This window comes from Dendropsophus ebraccatus, chromosome 15 (genome assembly GCF_027789765.1).
Source record: "Dendropsophus ebraccatus isolate aDenEbr1 chromosome 15, aDenEbr1.pat, whole genome shotgun sequence".
In the NCBI taxonomy this organism is placed as follows: Eukaryota; Metazoa; Chordata; class Amphibia; order Anura; family Hylidae; genus Dendropsophus; species Dendropsophus ebraccatus.
In genome coordinates this window covers 75,462,517-75,475,563 of record NC_091468.1, presented here as the reverse complement: position 1 = coordinate 75,475,563, position 13,047 = coordinate 75,462,517, and positions in this window count along the sequence as shown.

The following is a 13,047-nucleotide window of genomic DNA, read 5'->3' as shown; positions in this document are numbered from 1 at the left end:
GCTCTGACCTACTATTCTGTTTTGATCTATGCTATGGAGCGTTCTATTTTCTTTTGACATGGCACAGTGGGCTCACATCTGCTGATCCTGACAGGATCAAGGATGAGCTGGCAGATTGTGACTCAACACCCTGAATGACCTTATCCTTTTGGTTGTCCCGAATAGACAAGCAATTTCAGAAGCACTCTAAGTAGGGCACCCAACTTAGAAAAGTGGTCCCCTTGGCACCTACATTACAGAGGCACATTCTTCCATCTCTGGCTCCTTCAGCCAAGTAATCCATGCAGCTGGGGCGCTACAAACTTACCCCGCAGGAGCTTCAGTGGCACCTGGTGGAACATCTCTGTCTGAACTGTGAAGGCAAGGGACACGTGGTCAGGAATTGTCCAGAGAAGTCAGGAAACGCCAATGTCTAGGACAGGTAGGAGAGGCTATCCTATACAAGCAAAACAACTCTGCTGAGATCTCAGTCACCCGACCACCTCCAGAAGCGGGACCCGGCGGGATTAGGTGAGTATAAGGGGCTCTAACGGGGGGTCGGGAGCCTGTCACCCCGGCACGGGGGGTGAAAGGTTCCCTTTAAGGAAGGAGATGAGGTCAGCAGTGAGACTTGATGTCAATGAAAATCAAACGGGTTCCTACCGCTAATGCTCTGTTCTAAATAACATGTCGTATTGCAGAAGCATTGCTTCAGTCTGTCTCTTACATGCAGTGGGATAAGGGTCCATTTACACAGGAAGATTTATCTGTCAGATCTTTGAAGCCAAAGCCAGGAACAGACTATAAACAGGGAACAGGTCATAAAGGAAAGATTGAGATTTCTCTTCTTTTCAAATCCATTCCTGGCTTTGGCTTCCAAAATCTGTCAGATAAATCTTTCTGTGTAAACGCACCATAAGAGGGAGGAATTTAGACCATGTGAGGTAGAAATGTTGGACCTTGCTGTACCCAGTCCATACGGAAGAGATGAACTAGTTTCTCAAGAAGGAGCCGTCTTGTCGGCGGAGAGGGTTCTATCCAGCAATGGAGAATAGACTTGTATTGGGGGTTCTTCTGTGGGAATGCTGAATATACACCAAAGAGGGGTGAGGAAGCAGGAAAGTCCAAGACGGGTGGTGAAAAAAAGCCTGTATAGATGGGCATGCCCATAAACAATGAAAGAGGTCAGCGTGTGGGGCCTTGCACTTCAGGCAGGAGTGGTCTGTTGTGTTTCCAGTAAGTAATCCCCTATGAGGAGAAACATAGGCTCTATGGGTAATTTTATAAGCAATTTCCCAATAAAAGGCAGAAGGTAAGTATTTTGCTGTAGTGCATAAGGCTTTCAAGATATCGTCCACCGCGAGGTCGTCTATCACTGTGGTCCAGTATGATATTCCTGTGGTGGTGGAGTAATCATATTTGCATGAACTACATGTTTGGCATGAACTGTTGGTCAAAAGTTGTATCTGTATATACTGAATAGCCAGTTATCCAGGGGGCGGAGCTTAGCCATGGCACTGTGAGGACATGTGTGGCCGGATCTCTATGTGCAGCGTCATCTTACTCCAACTTTCCCCACTCGCCCCCTCGCTCCTGTTATGCCGGGACACCGGAGGACAGCTGCAGTGAAGACCCCGCATCGGCAGACCCGCTCGGCGTCGCTCAGATCGAGCCTGGAGAGGTTCCTACGCCCCCCTAGCCCAGCCGCACCACGCGCCACAGGAGGCAAGATGTCGCTTGCTCAACATGCAGGAGCCGCGCAGCGGCATGCCTCACAGCTGCAAACAGGACTGGATCCTGGCGCCGGCAGCCCTAAGGGTAACGTTGACCCCTGCTCCCCCCTCAGCGATGATTGGGACTCCATTCTGCCCTCACAAAGTGTGGGACCTAGGCAGCCCAGGCTCTCCCCAGCACCCCATCCACTAAAACAGCCCTCCTTCCATGAGGAACTACTCCTGAGGGAACTAATCCAGGCTCTACCTACTAGGAGAGACCTGGATTCAAATGTCCAGCGCTTAGAGGCTTCTCAGCAGCAGGCCATCAAATCTGGAAGAGCTGACATTGAACAGCTAACTCATAGACCAGTGGGACTGAGCAGGTAACAACTACTCTGGATGCTAGGGTCTCAGCACTTGAGCTGCTGCTAATCTTAAAACGAAAGTACTGACCCTGTTCAACATGATCACTGGCTGCCCTGCTGAGGCAACGTTTACTATTGACAGAGTGCACAGGGTGTCCAGAATTGATCCTCCGAGCCACACGTGATTACGGTCAGATTGACTTTGAGGGCCAGACATTACAGCTCTACCCAGATGTATCCTCACGCACTCTCTATATAAGACGCGTGCTGCAGCCTCTCCTAGTAAAGTTAAGGGAAATGGGAGCGACATATCGCTGGGGCCATCCCTTCCATATTGTGATCCGTAAAGATGCCGCAACCTTCATACTACGCCACCCAGACGATGCTGACGCCCTTTTCCACTTTTTAAACATACCGCCCTTCTCTTTGCCGAACTGGCTGGCGCTGGGATGCCCAGATGCACCTGTGAACTCCCAACGTTGCCCCTTGTGCCTTATCCCACCCTCTCTGCCATGTACCGCAATGCTATTAGACTGTTGTCATTAAGACTTTCTGTTCACCTGCAGGGTATACAGTTATTATGTTAGCCCACTGGCTCAGCGCAGCCATCAGGCCTTATGGTGTCTGCCTCATGCTAAGTCTCTGTTGCCTTTTAACTATGTCTGAGCCTGATTCATATCCTCACATGTGTCCGCAGGTTTGCCACAAGGATCTTTGGATTATGACTACTGTAGGGGGGAGGGGGTTGGGCAAGGGGAATGTCGGGAGGGTCCAACGACTGGTTGTTTTCCTGCGTTGGATTACTTGTCTCATCCTCCCAGGCCTGATACATCTCTCCTTCAGGGGCGGATTAACTTTACCATAGGCCCCGGGCTGTTCACCAGGCCTGGGCCCCCCCACCCCACTGTAACTATGGCAACACTAGCCTGGCGTTCATAGTACAGGACAGATATGTCATGATGTCCTGATTTGTGCAAAATTGCCATAAAAAAACTGTGATTTTTGCAAATCATGGCGGAAGTGTGGCCAGGAGACAGTACACCACTGAAAGTATAAGTCTTTTTGGGTGGTCATGGGCCCCCCAGGAGCTCAGGGCCCCGGGCTGCCGCCCAAAACGCCCCTATTATAGTCCACTACTGCTCTCCTTCATTCTGTCCTCTTCTATTTCTGAGGCAGACTCTTTCCTGCTGCGCCTGGGTCTGTCTGGTTATTTGAGTGTCCTTCTGTGCTCGTCCAATCCTTCCTGTTTCCCGTCTCTTTCCCCTGGCTTTTCCCCCTCTCTCACTCTTTCTCTTCTGCCCCCCCTCTCATACCCTTCCCTTTCCTTGGGGCGTCTGGGGTGAGGCTCAATTTATTTTTCTTTGTTGTGATTTATTATTTCTCTGATTTCTCCTATTAGCCTGCTGAGTGGCACCCCTTGACTGAAATCACCTACGGCTCCCTCCACCTGCTATCAGTATGTCCTCCCAGATCCAGCGAGACGTTCTTATAGGTACCCTAAATGTGAAAGGGCTTCATGACCTATTTTGTTTAACCTTTTGAAGGGCAAGCATCTCCAGGTGGCCTTTCTTCAAGAAACACACCTCACCTCACAGTGCGCTTTTAGACTATCCAAGTCGACTCCACCTATTCTAAGGCTAGAGGGGTGAGCATTCTTTTATCTAGCACCCTGCCTTGGGAACCGGTGGACAGTCGCAGTGATGAAGAAGGCCGTCTCCTTATGGTAAAGGGGCGTATCTCCTCGGTGTTGTATACCCTAGTGTCCATATACTTATCTAACTCAGACCAGGACAAATCCTTCAATTACTATCTGGAGCAAATAGAGGACTTTGCAGAGGGCACCCTTATCCTGGGTGGTGATTTTAATGTAGCCGTGGATCCTAAAATGGACACCTCCAGGGGGGTCTCTCACCTTCCCGCCACCACCGTCAGGCGCTTTAATGCTGCTCTCCGAGAACACCAGCTAGTTGACACTTGGAGGATTTTACATCCTCAGGACAAAGACTTCTCCTTTTATTCACCAGCTCGGAATACGTATTCCTGCCTGGACTACTTCTTTGTAAAACACAGGGAACTTCATCTCACCCTGGATGCGCACATTAATTGTATCGCCTTTTCCGACCACGCCCTGGTGACTGTTAGGGTCTGATCTGATCTGATCAACCCCTATCCGACTCAGTGGCAGTGGCGACTTAACGCCTTGTTACTGAAAGACGTGGTGGTGCAAAGTGAACTGAAACGGGCCCTGATCGACTATTTTGCCACGAATGCCAGCAATGACACCTCTCCGGGTATACTGTGGGAGGCACATAAATGTGTGGTCCGAGGGATACTCATCAAGTTTGGCTCCCAATTTAAAAAAGAAAGAGCTGCCAAGACTCAAACGGTTAGACCAAATCAAATCTCTTGAGCAGGCCCATAAACACTCCCCCTCTGAGGACATCAGAATTTCCTAAATGCAGACTCGAGACCAGCTACGAACACTGCTCATGAATAAGGCTAAGGCACAACTGGCCAAATGCAGACGCCATTACTACGAGCATGGCTTAGTGTATTCTCATCCACGCTAACAAGGGTGAACGCCCCGAAGGAGATAGCAGAGGTGTTCAAAGATTTTTATGTGACCCTCTATACGGTGGATAGTAATAACCCGCCCACATTGGATCCCTCTTTTGGGGACAAGGTGGCCGCTTATGTTAAACAGTCAGGGATGCGTTCTCTTTCTCAGGCGGATGTGGAGGCACTGGAAGCCCCAATATCGGCAGATGAATTGCAAGCGGCGATCAAGGATACGCAGTCGGGTAAGACCTTCTTAGACATCCTGTCACCCCATTTTCTGGCCGCCTTTAATTCTCTCACGTGGGGCAACCCTTTGCAGCGTGACGCAACGAGGGCCCACATGACTGTAATTCCTAAGCCGGGGAAAGATAACACCCAATGCTCTAACTTTCGGCCTATTTCGCTTTTGAACGTAGACCTGAAGTTATTCTCAGGCCTCCCGCTTAGCCCCTTTTCTCAGCACTGTCAATCACCCTGACCAGGCCGGTTTTATGCCTGGCCGTGAAGCCCGAGACAATACACTGTGGGCGGTTAACCTGATTCATAAGGCCTCCGTGCGTAAAGTCCCACTAATGCTCCTATCCACTGATGCCGAGAAGGCCTTCGATCGGGTTAACTGGACCTTTAGGACAGAAACTTTAAAGTTCCTGGGCCTAGGTACCAACTTCCTCTCTTGGGTTCTTGTCCTCTATGCTTCTCCGTCGGCACGTGTCCGGGTGAACGGCATTCTCTCATATTTTCCCATAGCAAACGGAACGCGGCAGGGATGCCCACTGTCACCTGTTATTTTTATCCTGACTCTGGAACCATTTCTGTGCAGAGTTAGGGCAAACCAGAATATCTCTGGACTAACGGTTGGTAAATTGTCCAATAAAATCACGGCATACGCGGACGACCTTTTCTTTTTTATCACTTCACCTTTGGTCTCTCTACCAAATCTTATGCAGGAATTTGAGACCTACACACGCCTCTCTAACGTTAAAATAAATTTTAATAAATCAGAGGCTCTTAATCTCACTATTCCTACAGACTTGGTGGAAAACCTTAAAACGGCCTTCAGCTTCCACTGGGCGACTGATTCCCTTAAGTACCTGGGAGTCTACCTGACTGCGAACCTAAGTAAGCTACATCAGTGCAACTATCTCCCACTCTTAAATACTATTATCTCAGACTGTGCTAAGTGGACGAAAGGGATGTTCACCTGGTTTGGCCGCTGCGCTATATACAAGATGAACATTCTGCCAACGATCCTATAGGTTTTTCAGTGCCTCCCCATTCGCCTGCCTGCTGCCTTCTTTAAATCTCTGATTTCATCTCAGTCTAAATTTGTATGGGGCGACAAACCGGTAAGAAAGCGCCATAGCCTCCTATTCCGACCCAAAGACCGGGGCGAGTCGGACTTCCTGAAATTAAAAAATATTACCTTGCTGCTCAATTTTCCCATGTACTGAATTGGTGCAGAGGAAACAATGGATGGCCAGAGGAAACAATGGATCAGGGTAGAACAGTCCTTCACCACAATCCCCTTACAAGGTCTCCCATGGCTGCCCGGAACATTGCTCACTAATCTGAAATCCCATTCTACGATTGGGCCAGTTATTGGGGCGTGCTCGGAGAAGGCGGTACATCAATTTCTTCTTCCTCTGAATTCCAAACTCTCCCCTGTGCTGGGTCACCCTGAGTTTGCACCTGGTCTGGAGGACCCAGTCTTCCAAGAATGGATTGAGAGCACAGGATCCTTAAAAGACTTTAGAAACCAAGAGAAGTGCATGGCACAGGTATACACACTAGAAAAGGGTAGTCAATGGTAGCCTCCGCATCCGCGGTCACCAAATATATAAATCCCAAAATACTAGTAGCAAGAAGCAAAAGCAAATTTATTAAAAGTAGCAACGCATTTTGGCACTATAATCCATCAGTGCCTTTCTCAAGCCTAACACAAACACTAAGTACAGAGAAATTTATATGCCTGTAGTACAAGTCACAGCACAACACTTCCGCTTTCGTGAAGTGCTACACAGCCTCCGTTCTAAATCATGATGATGACATTCATGAAGATGACATTCAATTCAGTGGCCGCGTCCTGTAGTATATTACAAATACAGTATCCATATCGCAAACATGTAGACAGACAATCATACCTACTGTCTTCCGATGCTCCGTCCATGGATTTAGAGTCTTCCGCACTAGTGATTTCATTGCAGACTCCTCCTGGTTATCCACCTCCAGTTTGCTGGAACGCGCTGAACCTTGTCACCTGGACTTTTGGAGAGCAGCACAACTGCGCATTTCCTGCTATCTCGCCCAAACCCATCCACCTTCGCTACATCCGCTACCCCCTTTGAATCTTTATGCTCCAGCAAGGAACCCTTGCAACAGTCTTTCCTTAGCCTATCAATTTCTTTTGACTCCCCCAGAGGAACCCCCTCCTGAGTTTGACAAAATGGGAAGAGGAACTTAACCTCACCCTGACATCAGAGCAGAGATCCAGAATTTTAACCCTCACGCATAAGTCCTCTATTAGCTCTCGCTTCCAGTAAACTGGATAAAAAATTGTCTCTAGATGGTACCGGGTTCCTTCCCAGCTGCATGCCCTCATCCCTGAGGTTGATCCCACATGTTGGAGGTGTGGCACTGAGGAAGGTACGTTCCTACACATCTTCTGGGACTGTTCCCGCCTTCTAACTTTTTGGTTCGGTCATACGGGTGATACAGCAGGTCACTGATCTGATGTTCCCTATAGGCCCTGCTCTATTTCTCCTTCACCACTGCGACCTGTCTGTTTCCATATACAAACGTTCCCTGCTCAGTTTCTTGGTGATGGCCGCCAGGGCATGTGTTCCCCTTTATTGGAAAAAAAATTCTGCCTCCAATCTCTCTCTGGATCTCGAAGGTCAATGACCTCATGCATATGGAGGACCTGACTGCAACCATCCTGGACTCTAATGCTTGTTTTAACCGTACCTGGTTCGCTTGGGTGCAATTCCAAGATACTGACATGTACAAGGAACTGCTGCGAACCCCCGCAACCACTTGAGATTGCTGACTACTGGGGTAAATTAGCCCCACCCTCTGGATGCTTCACCTCAGACGCGCCCCCCCCCCCCCCCTTAACCCCCCCCCCCGTTCCTTTCTCTATTACCGTTCGTGTCCACTTGTCTCTTCTTTGTTTGTCTGTTCACATGCCCTATCCAACATCTATGTGTTTGTCTTAATTTTTCCAAGTCTCCACTAAATATTCCTAAATATTTCCTAAATATGGAAGCCCAGTGGGCTGGTTACACCTCTCTGACACCTTATATCGTTGTTTAATTTTTCCTTTAATACATTGGCTCTCATGGTTGCATTCGCCCTCCTATTGTGCAGTTGTTATGTACGCAATCTATGAGTAACCATACACATCCGTGTTCGTATGCTTTTTTAAATGTATATTCTGATTGTATTTGGTGTTGGCGTTGTTGCCATTCCCTGGTGTAACCACTTAAATAAAGTATAACGTAACTTAAATAAAGAATTAAAAAAAAAAAAAAAAGCCAGTTATCCAGTCACCCACCACCCGTAGCTGTGTCGCCAGACTACAGGGAGATAGAAAGTTGATTCCTCTGTTTGATTTATGTTGTTGTAAGATGTGAAGTCCTATTCTTGGTCTACGGTTATTCCAGATAAAACTGCGGAAAAGGTTATTTAGGATTTTTATGTCCTTGGGGCGGGGTATTAGTGGCAGGGACTGGAATATATACAGCAGTTTGGGGAATATCACTTTCTGCTCTCCCCAGAAAGGAGAGAGTAAAGTGTGTCCAGGCACTCAGTTGGGATTCTAAGTATTTTTGAAAGGAAATTATGTTGTATTAGTACAGTTGGGACAGTGTACTAATGCCCCAGACAATGCCCAGGAAGGCCTTGATGGTACCCAGGGCCGGGACAAGGAGTTTTGGTGCCCTAGGCAGAGAAGGCAAATGGCGCAGCAGGGGATGTGAGTAACGTGCCCCCTGGTGTCCTGGAGCAGGTCAGACGCCTCCTGGCTGTGGAAGCTATGCCAGAGCAGTGTCCCGGCAGGGAGCCGCCCCTCCCCCCTCCTATGTACAGCAGCAGGAGCAGCTGAGGACTCGACAGGCCTGTGCATCTCCCCGCAGGGGGCTGATGTAATCACCTCCTGTGTGCTGCTTCGGGGTTCGGCCTGGTGGCGCCCCCTGCTGTTTGGCACCCTAGGCCATCGCCTACCCCTGCCTACACTTTGTCCCGGCCCTGATGGTACCTTCAGCATTAATGTTGATCATAAAACCGAAGAGTGAACCATGGGAGTGAATATCAGAGAGTGTATTGTCTAGAGATGTTGGAGGATTAGAAATAAACAGCAGTATATCATCTGCGAAGGCTGACCATTTAAAACAGGAGGTGCCGATGTTTATACCCTAACCCTTTAAGTATGTCCCAGAATTTATCCAGAATCAATGTAATGGCTTCATGATCTGTAGAGAAAGTGGTTATGAGATTCCGCCCAAACTCAGTGGTTTTTACTTTGCTCTTGCCAGGTTGGAGGAGTTGTTTCTGGCCAAGAAATTTAGCTGGTGAGTTTCTGATGAGAGACACAGCCATTTCTTCAGGATAAATCTATTTGTGAGGATTTTGTGTTGTTTCTTATAGACGGCGTCTGAACTCTCCACAAGGAATATCTGTAATCATCAATGGGCTTGAAGAAGGTTTTAATCATAATCTTGTCGGAACATAATAGCGTCTAGAAATTCCAGGTTATTATTTAGGGCATTATGGGTGAACACGAGGCTCCAGCTATTGTTATGATATAATGCTGCTACCAGATAAAAATATCACCTCAGAAAGAGAGACAATAAGCAATATCCAAAAGCAAGTTTATTTTTAACTAGCTGATCAATGAACCCTCCGGATCACTGAAACTGACCTTACCTAAGTCTTATCAATTTCTACAATGAAGAAACACTTATTCCAGTAGAGTATTACACGACCCAACATTCAGTGTAAGCGATGGCCATGCAGCCCTTGCTTTAATAGTTTTACTTACCTGTCAATGCTCCCCGGTGTCTTCCTGTTCTCTACCTGCTCAGCGCTGCCGCCGCTGGCAAGTCTGAAGCCATATTAGAAGTGACGAGCCATTCAGCCAACCACAGGTTGCGGCACTCTCTCCTCTCTGCCAGATGCTGTGGAAAAAGTGGAATGACCAAATGGAGATGGAAGGGGGGGGGGGGGGCACTGACTCCGAGAAGATGTCTCATGTGGTGCATACCGCTAAGGAGATATATATACCACATAGGACCGGTAATTCACATCACTGTTGGTCTATAACACAAGTGTACTTTTGCCTATGGCGAGTTTACCCTATGCTGTGCCTCATCGGAGGTGATAGAATTCACAACGCTGTCACACTGTGCGCTAGCCATAGTGATTGTCATGTACAGGATCGCCATGTTACAGGAGCGTGTCTGATTGGTATAGTAGTATAACTGTCACATTTTGGTAATCAAGCACATGATATATATATATATATATAATTGTGTATATTTGGTTGTGTATACAGTGGTACCTTGGTTTACAAGTAACCTAGATTAAGAGCGTTTTGCAAGAAGAGCTCACAGTTTTTCAAAATTGTAACTTGGATTAAGAGCATTGCTTTGGTGTAAGAGCTCCCTGTACTGGGTGGGAGGGGGAGTGGGGGAGGGGTATGGTCTGCATAGCGGGGTCTACAGCCCTGTACTCTGACCCAGGAAGTCGCCTTCACCTTCCAAATCATGGAGGAGGATAAAAAAGGAAAAAAGAAAAGGTATGTGCACTGACCAGCGCTGTCCCAGCAAAAATTCTCCTTTGGAAAGATTCTCCTTTCAAAGCGATGTAAGGTGAAAAAGGTTTTCCTTTATTGAAAGCACAGCGTTAACATGTTTCAGGAGTAGGTTCTCCCTTCCTCAGAACAAACGTGCATAATGAGCTTTAGACAAGTCAGGTTTAAAATACATACAAAGCCTGCCAAAGACACACCCTTTAGGGGCGGGAACAAGGCAGGGAGTAAAGGAAAAAACCAAATGAATTAATTTTAGTTCATTTAGCATAAAGTTCATTAGTTAAAAAATTCATTAAGTATAAAATGAACATACAGATATAAAATGAACGTACAGAGACAAAACACCAGTCTGATGATTTTTCCTTTTTTATCCTCCTCCATTATTTGCGGGCTACCAATTCAGGAGCATCCGCCAACAAGGTATCACCAGCTTGCAGTCCCCCTTTTCTAGTCCCGGAGTGTGGATTATTGCACCATTGTACCCGTTTAGGGTGATATGCATCAAGCCCAAGTGGCTACAAGGTGAGCATTTACCTCGCCTTTACCTTTCTCTGTACCTTGGATAACGCACTAGGCGCCTGTGCCTTTCTTTTTGTTCTTTTTTTCATTATAGCCTTCCAAATCATAGCAGATCCACTTCAGGCTGGGGCTTACATCAGGGGACAGGACTGTGGAGGTAATCTCTTCATGGCTGTAACCCCTCTAACCCCAGGCAGAGAGAGCTGCTATACTGTGCCCACATCTGTCCTGCTCATTCTTTCCTGCTCCCTGCAGTCTCTGTCCTTGTGTTTCCCCATCCTCTCCATTCCTGCTATAATGTGCCTGCACTCACACTCAGCTATATGTGCCTGCTTCTCTATTCTAGCCCGTTGTACTACACTCCTGCATTATGGGGATCTGCAGCTCCATCCTGTATCTACAAGCTGCTGCAGAGTTATCAGGGTTATACAGTTACTATACATTATATACCACATGCTGCTATACTGTACAATAACTTATATATCACATATCCAGCTGCTGTGTTATCAGGGTTATACAGTTACTATACATTATATACCACATGCTGCTATACTGTACAGTAACTTATATATCACATATCCAGCTGCTGTGTTATCAGGGTTATACAGTTACTATACATTATACTCCACATGCTGCTATACTGTACAATAACTTATATATCACATATCCAGCTGCTGTGTTATCAGGGTTATACAGTTACTATACATTATACACCACATGCTGCTATACTGTACAGTAACTTATATATCACATATCCCGCTGCTGTGTTATCAGGGTTATACAGTTACTATACATTATACACCACATGCTGCTATACTGTACAGTAACTTATATATCACATATCCAGCTGCTGTGTTATCAGGGTTATACAGTTACTATTCATTATACACCACATGCTGCTATACTGTACAGTAACATATATCACATATCCAGCTGCTGTGTTATCAGGGTTATACAGTTACTATACATTATATACCACACATGCTGCTATACTGTACAGTAACATATATCACATATCCAGCTGCTGTGTTATCAGGGTTATACAGTTACTATACATTATATACCACATTCTGCTATACTGTACAGTAACTTATATATCACATATCCAGCTGCTGTGTTATCAGGGTTATACAGTTACTATACATTATATACCACATTCTGCTATACTGTACAGTAATTTATATATCACATATCCAGCTGCTGTGTTATCAGGGTTATACAGTTACTATACATTATATACCACATGCTGATTGCTATACTGTACAGTAACTTATATATCACATATCCAGCTGCTGTGTTATCAGGGTTATACAGTTACTATACATTATATACCACATGCTGATTGCTATACTGTACAGTCGGGCCGGCCTTAAGGTAGATGGCGCCCTGTGCAAAACTTCACCTCCCAGCCATACACACAACTACTACCATACCTCCCGAGTCCCTACTTTTGAGCCAAGTCCCTCTTTGCCCCTTACATGTTCCTCTTTTTGACCTAGGTATAAGATTTGCATTAATAATGGTGTCTGGCTTCTTCCCATATAATAGACCCAAACTTACAGATTATTCCATCATGTGTTGCAAGTTGGATCCTATAAATTGTCATATTCAGATGAATCGTGTGACATTATGGCCCCTTTCACACATGCAGACTCATTGATTTCTATGGCCCCCCATAGACACATCTCTAGGTGTTAAGGATCCGAAAACAATTAAGCCATATGACACATATGACAGTGGGTCACTGCAAATGCAGACAGTTACTGACACAAATTCGTAATCTGGTCCGCGGTGAACCACAAGTGTCCCTCTTTGGCCATACAAAAAGTTGGGAGATATGCTACTACTTCCCCTCCAGCCATACACACAGCTACTACTACAGTGCAGTTACATCAGGTGACTCACATGGGACGTCTTCTCTGATCAGAGTTCTTCCCTTTTCATCCTCTTCTCCAGATTCCCTGGGCCATTATAAGAACTTCTCAAAGCCACAAATCAACAGAATCTGCCAGACAAACATATTAGGCTCCTCACACTGGCACCATCCTCATCTCTCTACAAACTGCCCATCTGTATTGGCCCCTTTACACCCTCATTTAGT